Source organism: Myotis brandtii, unplaced genomic scaffold (genome assembly GCF_000412655.1).
Source record: "Myotis brandtii unplaced genomic scaffold, ASM41265v1 scaffold149, whole genome shotgun sequence".
NCBI classification, from domain to species: Eukaryota; Metazoa; Chordata; class Mammalia; order Chiroptera; family Vespertilionidae; genus Myotis; species Myotis brandtii.
The window spans coordinates 783,541-811,409 of NW_005355385.1; the positions used below are offsets into that span (position 1 = coordinate 783,541).

Here is a 27,869-nt window from a genome sequence, read left to right on the forward strand (position 1 = left end):
GGGAGCTGGTGGCGGGGAGGGGCATCCTTCATACGTATTCCAGTCCGATCCAAGCGCACCTGCAGAGGGGGGAAAAGGAAAGAAAAGCATGTCATTGGTTGTATTAGAACGGGATTGTGGGTGATCTCCCCCCCGCTTTATTTCTAAACTGTTTCTACGAGTTACCCTATAATTCAGCGGTTCTCAACCTGTGGGTCGCGACCCCTTTGACGATCGGAAGACCCTTTCATAGGGGTCGCCTAAGATCATCCTGCATATCAGATATTCACATTACAGTTATGAAGTAGCAACGAAAATAATTTTATGGTTGGGTCACAACACGAGGAACTGTATTAAAAGGCCAGAAGGTTGAGAACCACTGCATAATTTTAAAACAATAAACACACCTTGAAAACCGGCTAAGTGAAAGAAGCCGATCCCCAAAGGCTGCATATTGTGTGGTGTCGTTTATAGGAGGGGTCTTGACTAGGCAGGGATATAGAGATTAGTGATGGCCAGAGGCTGCGGGGAGGGGAGAAGGGAGGATGACGGCTGTCAGGTATGGGGTTTCTTTTCGGGTGATGAAGATGTGAAGAGGGAAATTGATTGTGGTGATGGTTGCACGCCTCTGTGATTACACTAAATCATTGAACTGTACAGTTTAGATTGGTGAATTGTGTGGTATGTGAATACTAGTAATACCTCAATAAAGTTGTTTATCAAGTAAGTGCAATAAAAGGTAAACAGAATTCCCACCACCACACCTAATGCAGCAGAGCAGTGGTGCTCAAACTCGGCTACATGTCAGAATCATTTGGCCTATGGACTATATAATAAAGAATGAGAAAGACAACTAAGTATGGTGTGGAAAGTGACCTGGACTAGTAATCAGAAGACTTGAATCCTGGTCTTATCGCTAAATTAATTTTGTATCCTTTGTCATGTCACTCAAGGTTTTCCTTGCAATGTTGTTTAAACTGTAAAATGCTCTTAAAGTTTTCCTTTTAATAGGAAGCTGCTAGGAGTATTCCAAAAAACAAATGCCTCTGAGGCTAAATATTATTTCTTTAATTCAGGCAAGTGTGTCACTCAAAAACAATTATTCCTCTAAAATGACTGGATCTTACTTTTGTATTATTATTACTTTGTCATTTTGACCTTAGTTTGCAAGGTTGGTAGGATAAGTATAATAAAATATAATTTTAGGTGAGAAATGGAAACTCAGGGAGGTTAAGGGATTTGTCTCAGATGACACAGCTGAGTGTCAAATTCACTTCTTCAGAAAGCAACACTAATGCTCTTTCTTCATATCACTTGCCCATGATTATTCTTGGTTTTGCATCATGATCAGAGGTCTTCACCTATTGCAAAGTAGGTCTTAAACTTCTCCAAGTGGGCTTAATTTTAATATTGTAAAATGCTATTGTACATAGCCACAAAGTTAGAAAATCGCAAAGTAGCCAGTCTCATAATTTGCACTGTAATATGTAACGATGTTGGAACCATAATCTGTAAACAGTGTTTCTCATTCTGTGGACTGAAAACCAACTACGTCAGAATAACTTGAGATCATTATCTTTAAATATAGATATTATGTCCCAAGCTCTGAACTACTGAATCAGAATTTCTGGGTCATAGATAAAGAATAGGCAGACAGTACTGGTGGTTAGGGTCAGGATGGGAGAGTGGAGGGATTGAGCAAAAAATAAAAAAAATAAAAAAGAATTCATAGAGAGAACAACATTGTGGTGACTGTAATGGTGCTGGGGTGGTGGAAGAGGGTATAGGGGGATAAATGGTGATGGAAAAAATAAAATAAAGAAAAAAAACATTAAAAAAGAATTTCTGGGGAATGCAACCCCAGAGTATTCAATTTTAACCAACAAAGTAGATTTTCATATAAATACCAAAATTTGAGAACCATTGGCAGCTTTGGTTCTGATTCCAAGATCTTAACTACAGTTCTGCATCTTTCTCCAGACTCACTGCTTTTCTTACTGTTCCCTGAAAAAGTCTAACTGCAGGGCCTTTGCATTTGCTGATTCAGGAAATGTTAATAAGTATACTAATATGTAAAGGGAAAGGCTTCTCTTAACACTACATCTATTAGCACATTAGCCCTAACTGGTTTGGCTCAGTGGATAGAGCGTCGGCCTGCGGACTCAAGGGTCCCATGTTCGATTCTGGTCAAGGGCGTGTACCTTGGTTGCGGGCACATACCCAGCAGGGAGTGTGCAGGAGGCAGCTGATCGATGTTTCTCTCTCATCGGTGTTTCTAACTCTCGATCCTGCTCCCTTCCTCTCTGTAAAAAAAAAATCAATAAAATATTTTTTAAAAAGATATTAAAAACTAGCCCTAGTTGGTATGGCTCAGTGAATAGAGCCTTCGCCTGCAGCCTGCAGGGTCTTGGGTTTGATTTTGATCAAGGGCATATGCCTGGGTTGAGGGGTTGACCCCCAATAGGGGGCGTGCAGGAGGCAACCAATCAATGATTCTCTCTCATTATTGATGTTTCTATCTCTCCCTCTCCCTTCCTCTCTGAAATCAATAAAAATATATTGAAAAAAGATATTAAAAACTATAAAGAGATGCCACCACAGACCCAGCAAAGTGTTTTACATTTTACTTATTATTTCTTTCTTTATTTTAACCTGAGAACATGTCTTCATTGATTTAAGGGGGGTGGGGAAAGAGGTGCTGGGAACACGAGGGAGAGAGAAAGAGATCGGTTGCCTGCAATATTGTCCTGACCCGGGATGAACCCTGGACCCTTCTGGTGGGCGATCAAAGTGTGACATATCAAAGGTTAATGAGGAAGTGTTACAACAGAGAACTCAGTTATATTTTTGGTGGTAGTATAAATAAACTGGTATAAACAGTCTGAAAAAATGTTTGGAAAATGCTCGGTTCAGATTATTCAATAACTAATTTGTTCTCTCAGCAAACATTCATTGAGGGTATAGTAAAGTATGGTGTTGCTTGCTGGGGTAAAGATGAAATGCATGAGGATGTTCATGAGAGACAGTCAATGTCACATAGCACAGGGATCACTCTGGTGATGGTACGTCTGCCCTAAAACCACATGGGGTTGTGGAGGGAGTTAATCTACTTTGGGTGTGAAGGAAATTAAGTAAAAGGAGGTGATATCAGGGCTGACTTTTGAAGAATGAATCTTCATTAACTATTTGAAGGAAGAGAAGAAGGTTGTTCTAAATAGAAGAAACATCTTTGCTCAAATACAGCCAGCTCTGCCCATTTTTAGTACTGCTAGAGCATTGGGTACGGGACTTGAGAGGGCCTGGGGATGACAGGAGGCAGGAAGGAGACAGATGGTTAAACAGAGGGAAGGTCATGAAGGGCCTTCTATTCCATGTTAAGAAATTTTTTCTAAAGGTAACAAGGAGCTTTTTAAGGATTTTAATCAAGGGCTGTGAAATAATCAATTTTTAGAAAGATTACTTTGATAATATCATGAAGACTAGAGGTGTTGAGGAGGATAAAAGTTAGTTAAGCTAAAAGTCTAAATTATAGGAGTAGTGGAGGGAAAGAAAAGAGGGCAAGGATTGGAGAGGTTTTAAGAAGTCACATCAATAGCACTCAGAGGGGAAGGAGAAGCTTAAGAAATCACCCCAAGTTTCGGACTGGGCATCTGGCTGGAGGTGTTGTAATTTGTCAATTTATTTACCTATATATGAATGAAGTGTTAATGCAGATGAAAGACTGGTAACTCTTTCTGGAGGAAAAAGAGGCTTCCTTAAGAAGGTGAGTCCCAGAATCCATGTCTAGCTGCTCCCACATGCTATACTTGCAGTCATCGTTTCAACAGTAAGAGCTAAACTGAATCCTAAATTAGCAACATTATTTGGATATTTTATTTTAGAAAAACATACACTGATTTAAAATCTTAAAGTATTTCCTTTTAGATTGCATAATCCTGTTATATTTACTTTTTGCACTGGCATTTCCTTTCTTTCTTCTCCTCTAAGGGGGGAATAATGCCCAAGATTTCAAGACTGGACTTGCAGATTTGGTTAGAGTTAAACAACTTTGTTACATTTTGTAATTAAAATTGGCTTTTAAAATTGTTTGAACTGTCGAGAGGCCATTTAAGATTGTAAGGTGGCTCAATACCAGACAATGCAACTGTTTATTAGCAACTTACTAAAGGGGGAAAGAACAAAATAAATTGCAAATTTCTTCCAAGATGTGAGAGATTTAGAGTCAAATGAGAGGGATAGAATTAAATTGGACATACTTGACATTTTTACAAGAATAATCCAGAATAAATTAAAAATACAGAAAAAATACCATGAATGCTCCTACTTGCCTAAAATGAGACAATCTGAATATCAAAAAGGATAATGCCTGCCATGGATTAAAAAAAACATCAAAGATATAAACAAAAGTGATGAGTTTCTAATATTAACAAAAACCTCCAAAATAATCATCTTTGGAGGTTACCAGGTCACCAACTCTGAAAATTGATGAAGAGAAATAATCAAGGTTTTTCTTGTACAAACTGTATTTCAGGTTAACTAAATAGTTGATGAGAGTACATTCTTTATAGAATTCCACCTAATAGATTCACAAAGAATGCTAAAATCAGAAAATTACTGTGTCATAACCCCAAATGAAAGAATTTATCTATGTAACACTAAGCAATGGATGTTAAAAATCATTCAATGAAACATTGGTTGGGATTTTAATAATAGAGGGATTAGGCTGAAACCACCTGAAATTACAGATTAATCTTAATATTATTAAAAGTAGGATAAACGAGAGGTGTCATTTACCTGTCGTCTTTCAGCTCCATATCCATACCTCCTGTAATTTGTTCTCTGATGCTGAGATTAGACTCTGGAAACAAAATTTCTCTTTTCACAGCTGGGTGCCTGGTAGTTTCCACCAACAGGAGACACTAGAGATTGGAGGATAGAAAAGGGACAGAAAAGGAATGAATCCCTCCTGTTTTTCCTTTTCTTGTCTAGATTGCCCCAGCAGCAGCCCTTCCTCCTGGTGGCAGCAGTTTCCTTTCTTTTACAACCCTCAAAAAACCCATTCTCTTCCATCTTTGCAGAAACACTAGCAGTAACCAGGGGCACTCCTTCCTCAGAGGTTTCTTCACCCACAGCTCTGAGAGGTCCTTTCTCTGAGTTCCATTTTGTTCCCTCAGCTTTAGGGGCTGTAATAGTTCCTCCAGTTATATATTTTGGTTATCTCAGCGCTATTTATTTATTCTTTCAGGTCTTTCACACCTGTCTAACCAATCCCTTAAATTAAATCTCTTGAAGTATAAAGTGGTTTATTTTCTCATCTATCAGGCCAGAAGTGATGCATTCATAGCTCCTAAGAAGTCTTTTTAAGTCAGATTTATTGTGGTATAATTTACATGAAATAAAATTCACCAGTTATAAGTGTATAGTTTTGACAGCCAAGCAACCATGACCACAATCATATATAGAACATGTGCATTACTCCTAAAAGTTCCATTGTGTCCCTCAGTAGACAATCTTGTTTCCCCATTCTTGGCTTCTAGCAACCACTGATCTGGTTTTTGTTGCTATAGCTTTATCTCTTCTAGAATTTCATGTAAATGGACTTATTCAGCATGTGCTCTTTGTGTCTGGCTGCTTTTGCTTAGCACAATGCTTCTGACATTCACCCATTCTGTTGTTTGTTCTTTTTCATTCCATCATATGAATGTAGTAGTATTCCATCATATGCATACTCCACAATTTGTTCATGCATTCACCAAATGATAAATTATAGTAGCTGTGATTTTAAGAAGATAGACAAAGTAGACATATTAAACTATCTTATAAAGATAAAACACTTTAAAAAGTGTCACTTGTATTATTACTACTATTATTAATACTAATATTAGGATTACAAAATTCAATATATCTGATTAATTACCAATAATATTTTAAACAGTTTCTTAGGTAATAGACAAAATATAAATAGGACCTGTTGAACTAGGTAATATATTGGGTGAGATCATCTTGGACAGTGCTAAAACATTTTTATCTGCATCTGACTTTCTAGGTAAGTTGAGGAAATTGTACCATCAGGAAGAAGTAACAACAATGAGATGTGCAGAAATGTGAGAGACCATGAGTATCAGTATGTGCTGGTTTCTAGCCCCCATGCTTTGCTATGTTTTTTTAAATCTTGGCTGCATCTATGTAAATAATCCTTTCAGTACATTCTCTTTTTTAAATTAAATTTATTGGGGTGACCCCGGCTGGTGTGGCTCAATGGTTGAGCATCGACCTATGAACCAGGAGGTCATGGTTTGATTCCAGGTCAGAGCATATGCCCAGGTTTTAGGCTTGATCCCCAGTAGGGGGCTTGTGGGAGGCAGTTGACCAATGATTCTCATGACTCTCTCTCATCATTGATGTTTCTTTGCGTCTCCATCTCCTTTCCTCTCCCTGAAATAAATAAAAATATGTTTTAAAAATTTATTGGGGTGACATTGGTTAATAAGATTATGGAGGTCTCAAGTGTACATTTCTATGATACAAAATCTGTATATTGCATTGTGTGCCCATCACCCAAAGTCAAATCATCTTCCGTCACCATATATTTGCTCCCCTTTACCCTTTACTACTCCCCCACCCCCTTTTCTCTGGTAACCACCATTCTGTTGTCTATGCGTTTCAGTTTTATATCCCACATATGAGTGAAACCATATGGTTCTTAGCCTTTTCTGACTGATTTATTTCACTTAGCATAATATTCTCAAGATCCATCCACATGTCGCAAATGGCAGTATTTCATCTTCCTTTTCTTATAGCTGAGTAGTATTCCATTGTATATATGTACCACTTCTTCTTTATCCAATCATCTATAGAAAGGCCTTTTGGTTGTTTCCATGTCTTGGCCACCAGGAATAATGCCGCAATAGGCATAGGGGTGCATATATCTTTATGAATACAGGCTGACAGAGTAGCTACCATCTTGAATATTATCCTTCTCTGTGTCAATGGGAAAGAAAAATCTGGGCAGTCTTATATTGACAATTAAACCAGAAGAGAAACATGTCACTCCCACTGACAAATCATTGGCCTGCACCTATCATATGACTCCATTCACTACAAGGAGCTGGAAAGTGCGACCCTGCCATATATGCCCAGGAGAACCTGAAATATTTGGTAAGTCTTTATTATTGCTAAAATCTGCAGTGCTAATTGTCGTTCTTCCCACACCACCAGCCTCTTCCTTGATCCCCCATTTCAGAGAGCTGCAGTCCAATAGCCACTGCTCACCTAACTAGCACCAGGGTCCTCAAGGTGCCCTGCAGTGGTACCTGGAGCTACTTCTTCTTTTTAATGATTTTAAATATATTTTTATTTATTTAAGAGAGAAAGGGAGAGGGTGAGAGAGATAGAAATATCAATGATGATAGAGAATCACTGATCGGCTGCCTCCTGCACCCCCCACACTGGGGATTGAGCCTGCAACCCGGGCATGTGTCCTGACTGGGAATTGAACCGGAGCCCTCCTGGTTCATTGGTCCATACTCAACCACTGAGTCATGCCAGTTGGGCTGGAGCCACTTCTTTGGCCCTCTGAGGGAACTTAACTATGGGCATTCTGTAGCTGAATTTACCCATCAGAGCTGTGTAATAGCATTAATTGTCCACCTTGGCCCACTGTGGGCCCCGTAAAAGCTCACAGAGTAAGCCCTTATGGTCAAGATGACCCTTTCAGGAGTACTGTGAAATCCATTCTTTCTTCTTGCCAAGAGTATCCAAATTTCAAGTATTTAAAGGACCTGGATACAAAAACCCAACATTTTTTCACTGTTCAGGCTGTTTTTATTCCATAAAAACTCCCCTTCAGTCTCCAATACCTTCTTAAAATATATATCATGTAGATAAATATTAATAGACATTAAACAAAACCCACTATGTAATTTCTGAAGGAATATCTGCAAACTCAATTATAATAAAGATCCTTAATTAGAAGAATAATAGAGAGGAGTTGCTTTTGAAGGAACCATAATTTTATGTTCCTAGTCTCTTATTATGGCTTCTTAACTGGAGTCCGTGAACACCTGGCTACAACATGTTTTTATGTAATTGGTTTCTTTTGTAATTCTTTGTATTGTATTTTCTTCATTTAAAAACATTAATCTGAGAAGACATCCAAAACTTCACCAGACTGCTAAAGAGTTACTTGGCATGTTAAGAACAGTTCTAAAAAGTTCTAGTGTGAGTAAACATTTCCATATTTCCACAGGGTGGTGCTATTGCTTTAAGAGTAAGGACGAGTAAGTCAAGCTCTTTGAACAAGAGTACAAATTACCTTAGAGAAGTTTGAGGAACAAAGGGGTGATGTGGCTACAAATAGTTATAGTAATCTTAATTTTAAGAGAAAGTTTTCATTTCTAACAGGTAAAATGCAAATCCATTATTATCTAGTATATAAAATGTCTATTGTAATGGGTTTTTACTATTTTAAAGTAGTATCTAACACAAAAATGCAAGCTTTTGAGGACCTGTTAGCCAACCAATTCCCTAAACATTTATTCTACACAATATTACATATTTTCTTCAACATACAGAGCTCTCACTGTGGTATCATTTTTCTTGCCCATGTTTTCAGGCTTTTATTTTCCAAGTTAGCTCCATTCTGGATTTATGTATGTAGACATCATTCTTTATATGCACTGAATTCCAGCTAGATTCAATCATTTATCAGATGCACATGGCAAGTTCAAAAGTAGAAATCCAACTCCTGAACAGAAACTGGAAATCATATGATGGATATTGCACGAAGACCCCAGGGAAGAAACAGAGCTAGTTATGTTAGCAAAAACAACATATACAGGTATGCTTAGCTTTTTGCAAGTTCAAGTTACATCACTTCGCTTTTATGAAAGACCTACATTACTACTGGTTTTCACTAACTGAAATAAATCTGAAAAGGATTTTTGATTTTACCAAAAAAAAAAAAAAGGCGAAAATAGCGTTCAGCATTTGATTTGCAATTAGCCATTATAGAGGCAGCAGCAAGAGTGGCCTTTCAAGTTCCTTCCCATCATGATGCCACTATAGCTTCCAGCTGTGTCTGTGAGCATCTGAGCTGTATCTCAATTTATTTTGTGCATTCCTGTTTAACTGTATGTTAGTATTATTTTAGGTTTTATGTGTTATTTGATGTGATTTGGTAGGTTATGTTTTTGGAATGCTAAAAAATATTTCCATATAAATTAATAAATTTCTTTGCTTTATACCATTTTGACTTACAAAAGATTTCACAGGAGCCCTGGTGGGGTATCTCAGTTGGTTAGTGTTGTCAGGATATGTCAAGGTTGCGGATTTGATTTCTGGTCAGGGCACATACTAGAAACAACCAATGAATATATAAGTAAGTGGAACAACAAATAGGTCTCTCTCTCTCTCTCTCTCTCTCTCTCTCTTTCCCTTACCCCTCCCTTTTCCTCCCTTCATTTCTCTCCTTTAAATCAAGAAATAAAATATATTTTTACCCCTCCCTTTTCCTCCCTTCCTTTCTCTCCTTTAAATCAAGAAATAAAATATATTTTTTAAAAAGTTTTCATAGGAAAACTATACTTGGTGGGGGAAACCTATATTTGAAACCAATTGCTTCAAAAGAATCTGAGGAGGAAGGTGGTGGTGAGAAGTGGGTGGTGGCATAGAAGAAATAAGATGACTATGTGATAATTGTTAAAGCAAAGTGATCTTTTTATTTTTGTATATGTTTGAAATTTTTTGTAAAAAAAGAAAATTATCACATACATAAAATAATAAAATGCTGACAGGCTACATAAGTGAATATTTGGTTATCAGAGTCTTATTTGTGAGAATACACACCAAGCCACAGAATTAACATAAGAGAGGGATGCGTGCTGATGTGGAAGATGTTGTAAGGCACAGGAAATGAATAAACTGGAAGGACGTGTGATGCTGAGTTTGTATTACTCAATCCTCATTTAGATTAAACTGTTTTGGTGAGGAAAAGATTTTACAACACTTTTCTATCAGATCTAAAAATATATTTTTATGAGACTTTGACTCTTCTGACCTTTTATTTGGATTTAAGGGATTGGTGAAAGGGTGAGCAAAGAACTAAGTTAGGAAACACAAGAGATTTACTTTCCTTCAGCATTTTTAGCCAAAGGGGCTGAAAGAAAGTTTGTCCTCTTCTCAATTAGCTTTTTAGATCTTTCAAATAAGAAGATTTATTTACTTTTATTATCTACTAAAGGCCCGGTGCATGAAAATTCGTGCACTCAGGGGGATCCCTCAGCCCCGCCTGTGCCCTCTCACAGTCCGGGAGCCCGCAGGGGATGTCCAATGGCTTAGAGAGCAGGCCTAAGCCACAGTCTGGCCTCCCTCTGCGGGAGGTGACGGGTGGGAAGGGGGACATGGGGGGCTGATTAAGGAATGCCCTTCCCCCGCATCGAAGTCTCCTTCCTCTGCCCGCTGGCATACTCCTTGGCTGGCCTGGCGCCACCTGCTCACCTGCCCTTCCCACCGTTCAGTTGATTTGCATATTATAGTTTTATTATATAGGATAATCCACTTGAAGATAATTGTTTTGAGAAGTCTGTTTTATCTCCACTTACAAAAGAAAATCTTCCCTGGTTGTTACAAATATATATCTATGGGATTTAATATTTTTTAAAGGTTAAATGAAAATCCCTTTTTTATGCATAAATACTTCCATTTCTGCTCTAACCACAGGGGGGAGGGAACATTCCTTAGCACTCAGAAATTTCCTCATTTTTTACATTTTTTCATAAGAAAAAATAACAGAAGACATTTCTATTTTTAGTTTTACAAGAATAAGGTGGAGTCAGAACATATTTTCTGTCAAAACAAGAGTAGCACTCCATCCTCTTGAATAAAAGAAACAATTAACAGTAATACACTGCATTTTTATTTAAACGAAAAGTAATTGATAACCCAATGATTAATACATTCAGTTCACATGTGTGGGGGTGGGGGGGTGGGGGGGGGTAACATTTTGGATTACCTCTGATTTAAATAGTCTCATTGGTAAACTGATTTTTCCCTCCTACATCATGTGGACCATTAAGGATCAGTCATGAGATTGGAATCTGAAAGAAGGATATGACTTAGAGAAGGTGAAAAGTTTGAATGTTGTCCCCTCTGGCCTGTTTTAGTCAGGGTTTTTTAGAGAAACAAAATAAATAGGTTTTGTATAGATATGTATAAAAGGAGATTTATTATAGGAATTGGTTCACACAATTAGGGAGGCTGAAAAGTCCCACAAGGAGAGACCAGAAAATTCAGGGGTGTAATTCAGTTCAAGTCCAAGCTGATGGTGTAAGCTCCAGCCCAAAGGCCCAAGTACTAGGAGCACCAATGTCTGATGTTCGAGAGCAAAAGAAAATGGATGTCACAGTCCAACCAAAAAGAGTAAATTTGCCCTTTCCTCCCTCTTTTTGTCCAGTTCAGACTAGTAATGGATTGGATGATGCCCTCCCACATCCAGTGAGGGCGATTTTCTTTACAGCCTACCAATTGAAATGCTAATCCATTCCAAAAACATTTTTACTCACACACTTAGAAACAATGTTTTACCAGCTACCTTGGCATCCTTTAGCCCAGTCATGTTGATACATACAATAACCATGGTATGGTCCTAGGGAATTGTGAGGGAAAAGAAGGGAGATAGGTTGAGGAGAGATATGGGGTGAGGATCAAATGGCCTAGTTTCCCCTCTCTGAGCTTTGGACTGGGTGACACCATCGCTGGCAGAAAGCTTTGCCTCATTCCACATTCGGGGCTCCATGGGGAGCTCTTGCACCAACCTGCAGACAGCCACAGCAAAGACCTCTGTGGCACAGATGGACTGCACAGGGCTGGGTCTGAGTTTAGCTTTTCTGAACTGCCTTTGGTTTCCAGTGGCATGCATGGAAACTTCCTGCATACCCCTGAAAGGGCACGCAGAAGATGGGCCTGCCACAGAGTCTGTTGTAGGAAAAGGCATAAGCTTAGGCAAGCACCACAGGTCAGCGCTGAACAGGGGAAAGGCAGGCTTTTCAAGAAATCTTCAGCATCAGTTGGGTGAACCATCTAGGGAGCCTCACCAGGTTCTGATCAAGGTGAGAGATACCACCATGTGCAGCAGCAGGAGAATGCACAGAACTAGGACAGTGATCCTTCAGGACTCACCAGGGAGCATTCCTGAACAGCCATTCGGTGGCAGAGACAAGCAGTGATCCAGAAGTCACCACAAGAGTTTGAGAAATTCATCTCACCTCTGCTGTCATATAATGCCGGTGTGTGTTTCTCAGCATCTAGAAGGGTTCAGGAATCTGGAGAAGGGGCTGTGGTGAATTATTAAAGAGTCTAGAGGCGAAACATAATTTTGGAAGGCATTTGGGGAGCCAGAGGAGACTTAGCTAGAGAAACCAAGTCCTCCTTGTCTCAGGACCCCTTGCTTTTTATTAACACAAACTGTCCTAAGGCAAAGTAGATATACATATCAAAGGCAAGGTTTAGTATACAGAATCCATTGTCAGATTGGGGGAACTGCCTATGGCTGTTCAGGTGTTTGGCCAGTAGGAGGCAATAACATGTAGATTTAAAATGCCCTCAGCTGTCTGGCAGCAAGCAATCCTTTATACATCCTTTTCAGGTTTGGGGAAATGCCCTTAGCCATTTCCAACAGGCAATAATATGTATTTTCCAGCCCTTGCTGAAGGCTCAAGGTCCACCAACCTTTTGATGAACTTCTTGCATTTATGACCTGCTGGAATTAGCTTCCGGCAGTCATACAAACATCTGGCTACTTCCCTTGCTCTTCAACCTATCACTGGAGCATATGAAGATTAATTATACACCAAAAATGCCCTTAGTCATTTCCAACAGGCAATAATATGTATTTTCCAGCCCTTGCTGAAGGCTCAAGGTCCACCAACCTTTTGATGAACTTCTTGCATTTATGACCTGCTGGAATTAGCTTCCGGCAGTCATACAAACATCTGGCTACTTCCCTTGCTCTTCAACCTATCACTGGAGCATATGAAGATTAATTATACACCAAAAAAGAAATTATGTGTTTTCTACACATCAGAGTATAGTATGAATCCCTTTGAATCCTTATTTGTACAACTATAAATAAATATGAACAATTTCTTTACAGAATCTACGCCTTTTAAAGAAAATCCGAACAGTGTATAATGGAAAAAGTAGTGAAAACTTCCTTGAGTAGCCTATTTGTTAAGTTTATAATTTATACTATCTCTACTTCACAAAGGAGTTGAAATAGCATAAAATAAAACAATGAAAGCTAATATTTCCTGAATGATTCCCCCTTCTGCCAGGCACTATTTTAGATGTTCAAAAGTAGCCCAGTTGGTGTGGACCCAGGAACCAAGGGTCACTGGTTCAATTCCTGGTCAGAGCACAGCCCGGGTTGAGGGCTCCATGCCCAGTAGGGGGCATGCAGGAGGCAGGCGATCGATGATGTTTCTCTCTCATCAATGTTTCTATCCCTCTCCCTTTTTCTCTCTCTGAAAAAAAAAAATTAAAAATCAATGAATGTTTTAAAGTATATAATTGAATCTACAAAGTAAGTGATTTAGATTATATTCATTGACAGATGAGAGAAATGAGGCTCAAAGATGGAGAGCAATTGGCCCAAGTTTTTCCAGGTAGGAAGGGGAAGAGCTGGGCTACAAACCTACTTAGTTAGTTTCCAGAGCCTTTTTTTAAATTATTAAAATAAAAAACAAATACCTTAGGAAGAGAGCTAATTATATCTAAAGCTGGCCAACATAGTCTTCATTAAATTTAGTTTGCTGTACTCCAGGCCAATTAAAATAGATCTTTGTTTATCCGGAACTGAACATTTATGAAATGCTTGATAATTTTTATAAGAATTTTGCAAAAAAAAGAAAATGAAGATAAAAAGAATAGCTGCTAAATAAGATAAAAATAGCTCAGACTTATTGCAATGCGTCAAGCATTATGTCAAATGCTCCACATGAATTATCTTCTTTAATGTTCTTAGTAAACACTCTGTAGGTGGGACTTTATTATTATTATCTTATAGATTGGGACATTGAGGCCTAGGGAAAGCTTCTTGAGGCTCCATAATTCGTAAAGAGTAGGGTTGGAATTTGAACCTATATGCTTGACTATATAGCATGATAGCTATTGCCTCCTGCAACTACAGTACACCACCCTGTTCATTTCATGGTCACTGCCAGGACTTAGATGCTGATACAGCCACACAGATTTTCTATGATCGGCATCCATTTGAACTGGTCAGTGCCCATGCTATTACTTGTTTGTTTGTTTGTTTTTTAAATTTATCTTTATTGTTGAAAGTATTACAGATGTCCCTCTTTTTCCCCCATTGATCCTCTCCACCCTGCCCCCACCCCCAGGCCTTCACCACACTCTTGTCTGTTTCCATGGGCTACATATATATGCATATAAGTTCCTTAGTTAGTCTCTTCCCATCCCCCCTACTCCCTTCCCTCTGAGGTTCATCAGTCTGTTCCATGCTACTATGTCTCTGGACCTTTTTTTTTTATAATATATTTTTATTGACTTCAGAGATGAAGGGAGAGATAGAAACATCAATGATGAGAGAGAATCATTGATTGGCTGCCTCCTGCACACCCCACACTGGGGATCGAGCCCACAACCCGGGCATGTGCCCTGACCGGAATAGAACCCTGACCTCCTGGTTCATAGGTTGACGCTCAACCACTGTGCTGGGCTGGACCTATTTTGTTCATCAGTTTATTTTGTTCATTAGATTCTACATATGAGTGAGATCATGTGATACCTGTCTTTCTTTGACTGGCTGATTTTGTTACCAGGAAACCCCCGGGTGGGCTCAGGCTGCCTGTCGCAATGTCCAATAACTAAGGCAGGGTTGAATCATATAAGACATTTATTGAGAAGGCCAGCCAACCAAGGAGACAGGGAGCTTACAAGCATCCAAAACTTGTTTTGCCCGTAAGGTGCAGGGGACAGGATTATATAGGAAAAATGGGCTGGGGTAAGGTTGGGAACAGAATGCAATTGCATGCAGCCCTGGACGTCGGCAGATGCAACCATTGTTCTTGGTTGTCAGGCAATGAGATGACGCCTTAGCTCCTGGTGGGGTCGGCCTGGTCTTGCTTAACAGTTCTGCTGTGTGTTGGGTACAGTATACATTGTCCGCAGTTGAATCACCTCCTCCATCACGTTGTTCAGGATCAAAGGGAGTACGCAGGTGCACTGGCCTGAGAAACGACACTTAGAAAAGAAAAAAACTTAACCCTCTGTTTCCACATGTATATGTATTTCAGAATTTCAAACTAATACGATTATCTTTTAGATGAACTCAGGTGCTCTATTAGATTATGAGTCCCCCCTATCAATTTGGTTTAGCATAATACTCTCCAGGTCCCTCCATGCTATCTCAAGCATAAGAGATCCTTCCTTTTTACAACTGCATAGTATTCCATTCTTACTTGTTATACATTTCTAATATTATCTCCATCAACTTCTGGTGAAAGAGTAGGGAATAATAATAGATATTGAAGATAAGGCAGTACTGGTAAACAAGACAGACATATTCTGGGCCTAAGTCCTTAATCAAATATGTATTGTACATTTACTCTCCCATTCTATAGATTGCCTTTTCTTAATGGTGTGTCTTGAAGAGTTAAATATTTTAATGTTGATGAAGTCAAATGAATCATTTTTTTCTTTTATAGTTCTGTTTTTGTGTTATATAAGAAATGTTCTAAAAGAAATCTTTGTCTGTCAAAAGATTGCAGATTTTCTCCTAGGTTTTCTTTTAGGAGCTTTATAGCTACTTGAATTTTAGGGCTTGTGGGAATAATTTATCACCTAGTTTGTTGTAAATGCTAACAGTTTTTAGTTTACTATTTAGTTTCTCTGTTTTAAGGTGCGAATTCAAAAATTATGTCACTGCTACTGCTGTATCTCCAGATGTCCCTACAACATTTTATGGCTTGTAGAACCGTTATATTCCTTTAGTAAAAATTATCTTCATTTTTATTTGCTTAGTGTTCAGTACCTTCCACTAATAATTCCAAATTTTCACACAGCTGCATATCTGTTTTCAGCATTGACAAACAGATTAAATAATCAGTTTCATTTGTTTCTGGAATTGTTTCTCATTCCACATTAATTTTATCATTAGACTTTTCTTCACTGACGTCAATATGTAAAATCTTCAATTTTCTCCTTGATAGATTGCATGATTCCTGGGTCCCATATCTCCTACTTCTCTGGGGTATTTTTTGGTGAAGAGATTGACGGTTACCTGTCTAGCTGCCTGATATTCATTATTCCTTATATCTAAGGAGAATTCTGGTTTATTTGTAAGTGGCAGTGGGTCCAACCCAAACTCATATTTCTCAGCCCAAATTACAGATATATTGGGCATGTGCCACAGTACTAGTTGACACTATAAGCTCTTTAAAAGGTAGGGGTATCGGCAGTCTCAGCTGACACCCACATTGTGCCCTTTGCCTTTCCCTTTTCTTCCTTCAAGGAATGAAGATATGCCTGGCCGGTGTGACTCAGTGGTTGAGCATCAACCTATAAACCAGGAGATCACGGCTTGATTCCTGGTCAGGCCACATGCCTGGGTAGCGGGCTCAATCCCCAGTGTGGGGTGTGCAGGAGGCAGCCCATCAATGATTGTCTCTCATCATTGATATCTTTCTCTCTCCTTCTCTCTGAAATCAACTATATATATATATGTATGTATTTCAAACAGGTCTATTTGAGCTTCATTAAAGAGGTGGTGTTTCTTTGCTTGTTTAATCGTTGCTGTTTCTTCACATTAACTGGTTTTCCATCTTCCCTCCCTCTTCCCACAGTCTGGCTACACAGTGCATCCTTGATCCGTTAGCTCACAGCAGCAGTACACTTATTCCACATCTGTAACACTTCATTCTCAGGGTCAAAGTTCTGGTCCACAAAACCTTCCGTGCAGGAAGTTCAATGCTTGCGAAAGAATCTGTAATAAACCAGGCCTCCCAGGACGGCTAACTCCAGTAAGATGACAATGGAAAGTAGCAGCTTGTTGGTTGTCACTTTTCCGGAGAATCTTCCGACTTTTGCTCAAGTTTACATTTGTGTTTACCAGTCTATTTTTGGTACGTTCCAACTGGTCACGTTGCTCCCTCCCCCAGCTCTTCTATAATTTCCGAGCCAATCTGGTCAGTTTCTATGGCAATCCGATGAGAGCGCTCAATCCTGTGGGTGGCCCGGGTCAGGATGTCAGTGCCTTGCAAAAGTAATACCCTCTGAGGCTGTAGCTGATTCACATGCTCATTCTCTACAGTGTGTATGCCATATTTCATGTCTCCTCGGCCCCCGGGTGTGGCTGTCAAAGGCGTGCTTCCCACTTCTCGAGGGAGTATGGCAAGGTCCTTCCGGTAGGAAGCTTAGACATCATAGGGTTACGAAAAGACAGGGGTGCATAACGTAGTTCCTCTTCCATCTCTGCCAGCGTTTCATTTACTTCTTGTTGCTTTTCATCAAAATCTCTGACCAATTTCTTCTTCTCTTCTGTGCCCCTGGCCCCCAGGAGCCGCTCCGGCACACCCCGAGGTCTTCATGGAGGCCGTGGAAGATCTCGTGCAGCTTCTCCAAATGCTCCGAGGAGGCGGCGGAGGTGGCCATAGCTCAGGCCGCGCCCAGGAAGAGGCGCTTCCGGGGCCGCCAAAAAATATATTTTAAAAAAAGGAATAAAGATGTAAGTCGTCCCATTGGGAGAGAATATATAAGTCACATGGACTTACTAATTTAGGTCTCTATAATTTAAAATTTCTCATTGTAAATGGATAACTTGCCATTCTGGTTCATAAATTGGAGTTTGCCTTGAGAGATAAACCCACTTTTGGCATATTTTCGAACTAGTTTTCTTGGACTGCAAAATTGAGGGAGCGACTGAGAAATTCATTACTCTGTGAGTTTCTTAGGTGCTAGCTAGACACAACCAGCAACTCCCCTTCCCCCAACATCTTAACACATCAAGCTTTTCCTTTGAACTGCTATGGATTGGGTATCCTCTGGGTTTGTACTGACAATACATAAATCCTCCACTTAACAAGGAATGGAATTTGACTCAGAGGCAACCCAGGAGGAAGCATAAGCACTCTCTTCTTCGCGAGGGTGCTCTACATTGGCTGATGATTTATTCAACCGATCGTATTCTCTCTTTGATTATGAGAATATGAAATATAACACAGAAACAGACAGTAATGTAGAGAAAACTGTAAAAATAAAAGCCATGAAGTAGTGAAATCACAAATAAGGAAAAAGTATGAGCAAGGTGTAATAATATCAGACTGAATGAGTTGTGTCATGTCCTGATAATGATCAATTTCTCTACAAAACCTTCTGAGATTACTTAGTTTATTGTTCTTTATTATTTTATCTGTCTTTGCAATCTATCACTTGAATCATCTGAGTGGGCCTAGGTGCCTTGCAACGTGAAAAACTAACTAGTCTAATTACTAGTATTTCTCAAATCTGTTTCCTCATTTCCTTGTCCATTGCCCCATTTAGATTAAGCTTTCATTCTTACTCACAGAGATGACCAGAATAATGGTCATTTACAGTTTCCCAGCTTTCACTCTTCCCTCACCTACCCTTTCTAAAATACAGATCGATGTCACTCTCTCTGTGTTCATGAATGATATGTGTCAGTATTGGCATGTCATATGACAGTGCATCACGGAGTTGGCTCTAGAATGATTTCACTCTGTGCATATGATCTGGAGATTGAGACTTAGAGGTGACTTATCATACTCTTTAAGGAGGGAACTGAAGCCCATAAAGACCAGAGGTAATTCCATTTAGTCTTTTGGCTTCCAGCATCAAGTCTATGTTCCACTTTCCCTGACCTTAAAACACATGTAATAGCCATAACCGGTTTGGCTCAGTGGATAGAGCGTCGGCCTGCGGACTGAAGGGTCCCAGGTTTGATTCCGGTCAAGGGCATGTACGTTGGTTGCAGGCACATCCCCAGTGGGAGGTGTGCAGGAGGCAGCTGATCGATGTTTCTCTCTCATCGATGTTTCTAACTCTCTATCTCTCTTCCTTCCTCTCTGTAAAAAATCAATAAAATATAAAATAAAAAATAAAAAAAACACATGTAATAAAAAATGCAAAGTGCTGTTCCTGAGTTATATAACCTTTTACAATAAACTAGTGATATAAATTGTTTCTCTGAGTTCTGTGAGCCTCTCCAGCCATTGATCAAATCAAGGAGGGCATTTTGAGAAGGTCTGCTTTGTAGCCAGTTGCTTAGAAGTACAGGTGATAACAAATGACAAGTGCTGGCGAGGATGTGGAAAAAGGGGGACCCTAGTACACTGCTGGTGGGAATGCAAACTGGTGCAGCCATTGTGAAAAACAGTATGGAGTTTCCTCAAAAAATTAAATATGGAACTGCCATTTGACCCAGCAGTCCCACTTCTAGGACTATATCCTAGAAACCCAAAACACCAATCAGAAAGAATATATGCTCCCCTATATTCATAGCAGCACAATTTACAATAGCTAAAATCTGGAAATAGCCCAAGTGCCCATCCGTAGACAAATGGATTTTAAAAAAGCTATGGTACATTTACACCATGGAATACTATGCAGCAGTAAAAAAAGAAGGATCTCTTACTCTTTGAGATAGCATGGAGAGACCTGGAGAGTATTATGCTAAGTGAAGTAAGCCAGTCAGAGAAAGACAAGTATCACATGATCTCACTCATATGTGGAATCTAATGAACAAAATAAACTGATGAACAAAATAGCTCCAGAGACATAAAAGCATAAAACAAAATGTGGAATCTCAGAGGAAAGGCAGGGGAGGGTGGGTGGGAAGAGATCAACCAAAGAACTTGTATGCATACATGCATAACCCATGGACACAGACAATAGGGTGGTGAAGGCCTGGGGCTGGGGGCGGGGCAGGCTAAAGGGGATCAATGCCGGGGAGTAAGGGGGAAGAGGGGCACATATGTAATACTTCCAACAACAAAGATTGGGGAGCGGGGGAAAGAAGTACAGGTGAAAGCCTGGGATTGAGACTGGCCTCTGAAGTGGGAGTGGGGTGGAAGTGCAGTCTCCGAGGACTGAGCCATCAACCTGCTGTGCCTGGTGCCATCACTGGGTGGATAATGTAAGAACTGAGTTGAATTCCTGGACAAGCAGTTGGTTTTCTGAGGATTGCTTGGTGGAAGTGTGGGGAACCCCCACCCCTCCTGAAAGCAATTTATATCTAATGTAAAAAAAATATTTTTCAATACGTACTTTGCAAAACCTTTTAACCTGCTTAATCTCTGAAACATCTGTAATTTTGTTCATTTTTCATGTTTTATTTGCTCAAGATCTACTGCTTTTGAATAAAATTGTCATTAGTTTAAGGGTATATTTTTAGCTTTTAAAACCTATTTTTTAAACCACTTTAATTGAGATATAATTTAAACTTCACCTGTTTAAAGTATAAAATTCAATTATATTTAGTATATTTACAGAATTATATCACTATCCTCATAGGAAATTTTATCACCCCCAAAAGAAAAGTTATATGAGCTGGCAGTTACTCTGCATTCCAGTACCGTCCTTTCCATGTAGCAGGCATTTTATTAGTTGACTTTCTATGGATTGGCTTTACTGTACATTTCATGTAAATGATATAACACTATGTCTTTGTGAAGACTGGTAATGTCCTCCAGATTTATTGGTTTTGCACCATAAATCGGCACTTTATTTATATTATTTCCAAAGAATATTCCATTGCATGAATACTCCATATTTTGTGTATCTGAGTCACTTGATTTACTTTAGAATTGTTTCCACGCTGCTGTGACTATCTATCTGCTCATTAGTTTTTGTGTTGATAGTTGTTTTCACTTCTCTTTGGTATGTAGACATCTAGGAGTGGAATTGCTGTTATGTGGAAACTATGTTCATCATTTTAAGGAACTGCCAGATTGTCTTCCCACTTTAATTCCCATCATCCATGTGTGAGGGTTCTGACTTCCTCACATCCTCCCCACCACTTGTCTATCTTCACAGCCATCCTAGTGGTGTGATCAGCTGTCTGCTTTAGTTTTGATTTGCAATTACCTGATGATTAATATTTAGCATCTTTCATGTGCTTATTGGTCATTTGAATTTCTTCTTTGAGGAAATATCTGCTCATATTCTGTGCCCATTATTTAATTGTATTAGTTGTCTTTACATTGTTGTCTTTTATTTTTATTGCTGTCATATGAGCTTTTCCAAATATATTTAGAATATAAGTGTCTTCTCACTTATGTGATTAGCAACCCCAGTTGCAAGCCCGGTTGAAGTGGTGTTTTTGTTGTAGCTAATGTAATTGGGATTTTTTATTTCTGGAGATTTTAAGAAAAATTCTTTTGGTTGTCTAAAAAAAATCTATTTTTTCATAATAGCTTGCTCTATATTCCTTGGGTACCATGTCATCCATATTGCTCTGAAGATATTAAGTATATAATCTAGAAAGGTTTGAGGAGTGCTGGTCAGATATTTTATAAAGTATTCCTCAGTTGGGATTTGTCTGGTGTTTTCTCACAATTAGATTGGATTGGTGGGCTTTTGGAAGGAAAGCCACAGAGGTAGTCTTTTAATCTACCTCATGCCAAAGGTACAATACATCACATGACTTATCACCGCTGATGTTAACCATGATCACCTGGTTGATGTAGGGTTCACCAGATTTCTTTATCATAAGTCACTCTTCTTCCTGGTGTCCACACTGTACTTTTTGGAAGAAAGTCACCATGTGCAGCTCATACCGAGAGAGAGGAGTTGTGTATCAGTATCTTGTGAGTGGAGCATCTCTGAGGGAGTTAGTCTATTACTTATTACTAGAGGCCCGGTGCATGAATTTGTGCACGGGTGGGGTCCCTCAGCCTGGCCGGTGATCGGGGCCAATCAGGGTCATCTTGTCCAGTCCAAATCAGGGCCGACTGGGGCCGGCCAGCCAGCGAGAGGGACCATGGGAGGTTGGCCAGCCACAGGAGATTGGCTGTGAGAGAGCACTGACCACCAGCAGGCAGCTCCTGCATTGTCTGCCCCCTGGTAGTCAGTGTGCATCATAGAGACCAGTCGACCAGTTGTTCAGTTGACTGGTCTTTACAGTCACTTAGGCTTTTATATATATATAATCTCATATATATATATAATCTCATATATATATATATATAATTTACTCAAATAGGCATTGTTGTTGTTGTTTCAGTCTGGCTGTTTTCTGGGGTTTTGTTTACCTTCTTATTTGCAACATAGTATATAGTTGCTTAGAGTTGCAACTGAGAGGCTGGCAAGTGAGGCGGGGAATGTTGGAGTCTGCAGCAAGCAAGCCTCGTGCTCGCTTCAGTGCCTGGCTGCCGGCCGCCATCTTGGCTGACAGTTAATTTGCATATACTCACTGATTAGCCAATGAAAAGGGTAGCGGTCGTACGCCAATTACCATGTTTCTCTTTTATTAGTGTAGATATATATATATATATATTCTCTCTCTCTCTCTCTCTCTCTCTCTCTCTCTCTCTCAGTTGCCTTTGGCTCTATCACCATCAGATCCTTCAGCAATTCTTTGTGGGGCCATTTTCTTGAATTCTGGGCACTTGGTTATTGATTTGGGAGGCCCTGTTAGATTCTTGATAAATTCTTTAGGAAACATGCACTCCTCTTTGCTAATAGGTGTACCAGGCCCAGTCCCTGGCTTAGGTCTATGCCCACCATGTTTACTCATCCTGGAGGGGCGTGCCTCTTCCTCTGTGGGATATGAGGTGACTAGACCTATATAATTTCCTTATTTTTTTCCTAATTTTTGTTTATGCCCCTTTCCCCCCTGCTAGAATGTAAGCTCCATGAAGGTAGGGATCTTTATCTGTTTTGTTCACTATTGATATAAAACTTAGAGGAGAGAGCTGGGACATAGTAGGCACTCAATAAAGATATGTTGAACAAATTAAACTTTTTTCTCTAGAAATAGAATGTAGTAATGTTTTTCCTATAAACTTTGTTGAAGAATGATTTACATATAGCAAAAGGTATATATTCTAAGTATACATATAGCAAAAGGTATATATCCTAAGTATATAATTCCATGAGTGTTTTTAAAATATATTTTTATTGATTTCAGAGAGGAAGGGAGAGGGAGAGAGAGACAGAAACATCAATGATGAAAGGGAATCATTGATCGGCTGCCTCCTGCATGCCCCACCGGGAATCAGACTGTGTGACCTCCTGATTCATAGGTTGATGTTCAACCACTGAGCTATGCCAGCTGGGCTAAGTTCCATGAGTTTTGACAAATGACAGAACCACCATGACACTCAAGGTATAGAACAATTACAACACTTCAAAATTTCCCTTGTACTTCTTGTCAGTCAATAAACCCAGGTCCCTGAAAGAAATGATGCACTATCAGTATAGATTAGGTTTGCTTGTTCTAGAGTTTCATATAAATGGGATCATGCTATATATACTCTTTTTGAGTCTGGCTTCTTATTCTCTGCATAAACTTTTAGAGATAATGATAAGTTTCTTGTTTTATGTAAGTTTGCTATTTCCATATCATGATGTGACTTGATATGTAAATGATATAACATATTAGGCCTGCACTGGATGTTCCTGTGCCCTGTGTTACTATAGGAACTGGATGGCAGCACCGCCCACTGCACAGAACTTGCAGAGTTTGGGGCCCATTCCTCCAGTAGGTTGGTAGCGTGCCTGAGGGAGATGTGGACTATGTTTCTTTTTCATAAATGTTCACTCTGACAATGTTATTCCTTGGCAAGTTTTCTTTATTCTTATAATTATCTTTTAAGAGAAGACATTTGACAGCTTTAGATTTAGGAATTTTCTAGAAATATATAAATTTCCATGAGAATACTTTGTTGAGGACTGATAGAATAGAAGCTAGCTGTATGGGTCCTGGAGCCAGACTGTAGGGTCGAAATCCTGGCTGTGCCACTAATTAGCTGTGTGACCCTTGGCAAGTTGATTAGTCTGTAAAATAAAGATGCTTTCTAGAGTCCTTATGAGGATTAAATGTGTTAAACTATGCTAAGCACTTAGAATAGTGCCTGGCGTGTGGTAACCTCTCAGTAAGTTTTTGTTGATGCTCTTGTTTACATTGTTGCAGGAATGTTTTACCAGCGTTTGCAATATATATATCTATCCCCAAAGACTTGAGTATGTACACAGCAGCCCTCAGTACTCTCTGGCAGAGTCATTTCCTTTTTAAACTTCATTTTGATATGTTCTGAGTGCTGTGATTTATCATTTTTTGAGAAATCTACTTATGTATGTATGTATGTATGTATGTATGTATGTTAATCCTCACCTGAGGATATTTTTTTTATTGCTTTTCAGAGAGAGTAGAAAAGAGGGAGGGAAGGAGTGGGAAAGAGAAAGAGAGAGAGAGAGAGAGAGAGAGAGAGAGAGAGAGATAACTGGTTGCTTCCCATATGCACCCCAACACGGGGTGGGGAGTGAACCTCCAACCGAGGTACGAGGTACATGCCCTTGACCAGGAAAAAAAACCGAAGACCCTTCGATAAGCAACACCAGCCAGGGTGAGAAATCTACACATTTTTATTACACAATTCAAATTCTGATCATGTCCATCTGGGGAAAAATGTGTCTCCCAAACCTTATAATGAAGTAGCAACTCCCTAGATATATTTACTTTCTTTAAGAGAATAATAGCTCTTAATAAATGGATATATTTTGTTTCAATAAATGAGGATTTAATTTCTATGTGGAACAATGATGACTAATAAAGTGAATGTTATATCAGTCAGAGGTAACTTTTTAAAAATATCATTTTAAGTTTTAAATCACTTATTTGAAAGCAAAGAAGATTTCTAAAAAAATAAAAGTAGAAAACACTAAAATCTAAGATATGTGTTGGTTATTAAGCTACTGTCCCTTAGCTTCAAACACATTCTTCTCTGTTCACCTTTATGATGCTGAGGCCAGGTTCTGCAAAGCCCACTACTCTTTTGCCAGCTAGACCCCTGCCAGGCCCTCTCAATAGGTGGTACTGAACAGAGCCTGCAAGTTTAGAGGAAGCAGAAAGGCCTGGCTCCTCCTTACCTGTTTCCCACTCCTCTCCCATCACCCTAGCGAAGGATCTTTACCTTGAGTACAGTGCCATCCATTAGCCAAGTTGATTCTAATTTGCAATTTTCCCCAACACTCCTAGAACCAGCTCCATTGCACCTTGCCAGAGACACCAGCCCCTGCTAACTCATGTCCCTTCCTCAGAGGTCTCAGTCCAGATCTGTGGCCCCTCCTCCAAACACCTCTAGCCCGACTAACTGCTGAGCAGACTTCCTCAGAAGTCTCTGAGTCCCAGCCCTTAAAGACTTCTCCTTCAAGCTTGTAAGAGTTAATATCCAAACTCTTCTCTTTATTTTGATCCCCACCCCTAGCAGTCACAGCTGCTTTCTTCCATTTCCACGGTATCTTCAGTGTTCCCAGTTGGCCTGGTCGGTTTTCCAATACCTGTCAACAATTCTGTATATTAAATATGTGATGAGTCCTGGCCTGTTTGGCTCAGTGGATAGACTGTCGGCTCACGGACTGGAGGGTCCTGGGTTCAATTCCCATCAAGGGCACATACCTCAGTTGCAGGATCGATCCCTGGCTCTGGTTGGGGCACATGCGGGAGGCAATCGATAGATGTGTCTCTCTCACATCGATGTTTCTCTCTGTCTCTCCCCACCCCTTCCACTTTCTCTGAAAATCAATGGGAAAATATCCTTGGGTGAGGATTAACAACAACAAAAATGTGACGAGATGTCATTTAAGTCATCATCAGCAAACTTCCCAGACCATTTGTGTATTTATCCATTATCCATTTCTGCTTACCTATTTATCCTTGTATTTAGCTAGTTAGTACATTTTTAACAAGAATTTTACATGTTTTGTGGAGACTGCTTGACTTGGTGTAAGTAATTCTCTTCATGGTCTGCTCTGAAATATACCTTCTGGCCCTAGCATAACTCCCTCATGAGCCTGTTGCCTACTAAAATTTCCACCATCAGGGGAATTATCTTTTTTAGGATGAGTTTTTCATTTCTGGAGATCCTCTTAAAATGCAGGTACTCCTCAGATGTAGAGTACTAGTAAGGTGTCATTTATATAATTTCACATAGGTTAGTGGACCCTACTGGAACACAGGGCACTGTAGGTCTCCATAACTAGCCTATGAGCCCTTGTCCAACACATCCTACTGCATCCTCAGGACCTTCTCGGTGACATGCGTACATTATGCCCCAATGCATATGTGTTAAATGTATGGAGCAGCTGAGGTGGGGAAGACTCGGTGTGGGACAGAAGGCCCTGTTTGAGTGCGTGTGTAGTCCTAATGGTCACGAGGCACTGAGTGGAACGGCTATCTGACGGGGGAAAGGAGAAAAATGGCAGGAAAAAAGGGCAGGAAAAGAGTGTCGAAAGTAAACTGAGTACTTCCAAAGTCTTGCTCAGTCTGGCCCCTGAGGCAGAGATTGTGCTGAAGAGAAATAATCTTCCTGGGAATTGCCTTAAGAAATTATTGCTTACACCATAATATTACACCTTTCTCTACTCTATCTCATCTCGATTAGTGCAAAATTAGTCATGAGAACAGGCTTACCGAAAATCACTGATCCAGGCAAAGTCAAGACGAAAAACAAGTCACAGATTAAGAAATTGTGTTCCCTCTGCAATCCTTTTTCTCCCTCAGGGGAGACCAGTTTTCCTTAAGCAGCTGTGGGGGTTGGCAAGTGACAAAGACTTGCTTGCTCACTTAGCCCTGTTGTCTCCTCTTGACTTCATTCTCATTTGCAAGGTTTCTAGCATGGACGCCTCTTTTTCCCTCTTCTCTGAAAATTGCCAGAGAAATGTTTAGCTATATTAACATCCATGTCAAAAATCTATATTTATATTTTCTCAGAGCTCTCCTTACAAAGGGCTTCTGTTTTTTGTTAAGCAGCAATGTAGAAATGTCAGAAAACCAAATGAAAAGATGGCTCAAAAAGAATGACATCAGCTTCCTGCTGGAATAAAGCATCCCTTTTGTCACCCACCCTCACCACAATAATAATTTGTCATTTATCCACAGACAAAAGTGCCTTTGTGTGAGCTGTGGGACCCAATATACCAAGAGACCCAGGTTCGCACCCACTCATGCGTTGGGTAACAGGCATACAAAGCTTCGTTCTAGCTGTGGACTCTGCAGTGGCCTGTAAACCAGCTCTAGCCCCTCCTCAGCTGCAGTCTGGAAACCCCTGGAAAACAGCCTCTTAGACAATTACTCACGGATGAGAGAGCCTTTGTGAGTCCAGGTTTCTAGAGGAGAAGTTCCAGCACACTGCTGGAGCAAAACCAAGTAAGAATTTAGACTCGCTGGAGTGAACAGCTTGACTTTAACCACATCTTCTCTCCCCCAGACGGCACAGAAAGATCTTCCTCAGCCTGTGATTTATGCTGTGGGGGAAAGAGCAATACACATACTTAGTTATGAAAGTCACATAATATTAAATAGTTTGAAATAAAACTTAGCTGTCCCCATCTGATCTCTCCCCACCCTTGATTCCTGCTCCACAATGGCAACCACTTTTAATTGTTTTAGTGCAATTTTTATTTCCATGTAGAATATACTTTTTCTTCTTGATATGTAAAATTCTGGCATTATTCATAGACTTGCTTTTATGGTACTGGATTGAATTGTGTCCCCCAAAATTCATGTCCACTTCAAATTTCAGAATGTGACTTCATTTGAAAGTAGGGTCTTTGGCCCTAACCGGTTTGGCTCAGTGGATAGAGGATCGGCCTGCTGACTCAAGGGTCCCGGGTTCGATTCCAGTCAAGGGCAT

At 39.8% G+C, this 27,869-nt stretch overlaps 1 long non-coding RNA gene and 1 pseudogene across 1 annotated transcript; both read right to left on the reverse strand.

Moving 5' to 3' along the window:
- LOC102255751 lies at positions 1-27,474 on the reverse strand. Its single transcript, XR_313291.2, has 3 exons — positions 27,313-27,474; positions 4,774-4,898; positions 1-59 (listed from the first exon to the last, which is right to left on the reverse strand). It is a non-coding gene; the product is annotated as an uncharacterized LOC102255751 (long non-coding RNA).
- Positions 16,794-17,688, reverse strand: LOC102255453 (annotated as a pseudogene).
- Positions 27,475-27,869: the final 395 nt, after the last annotated feature.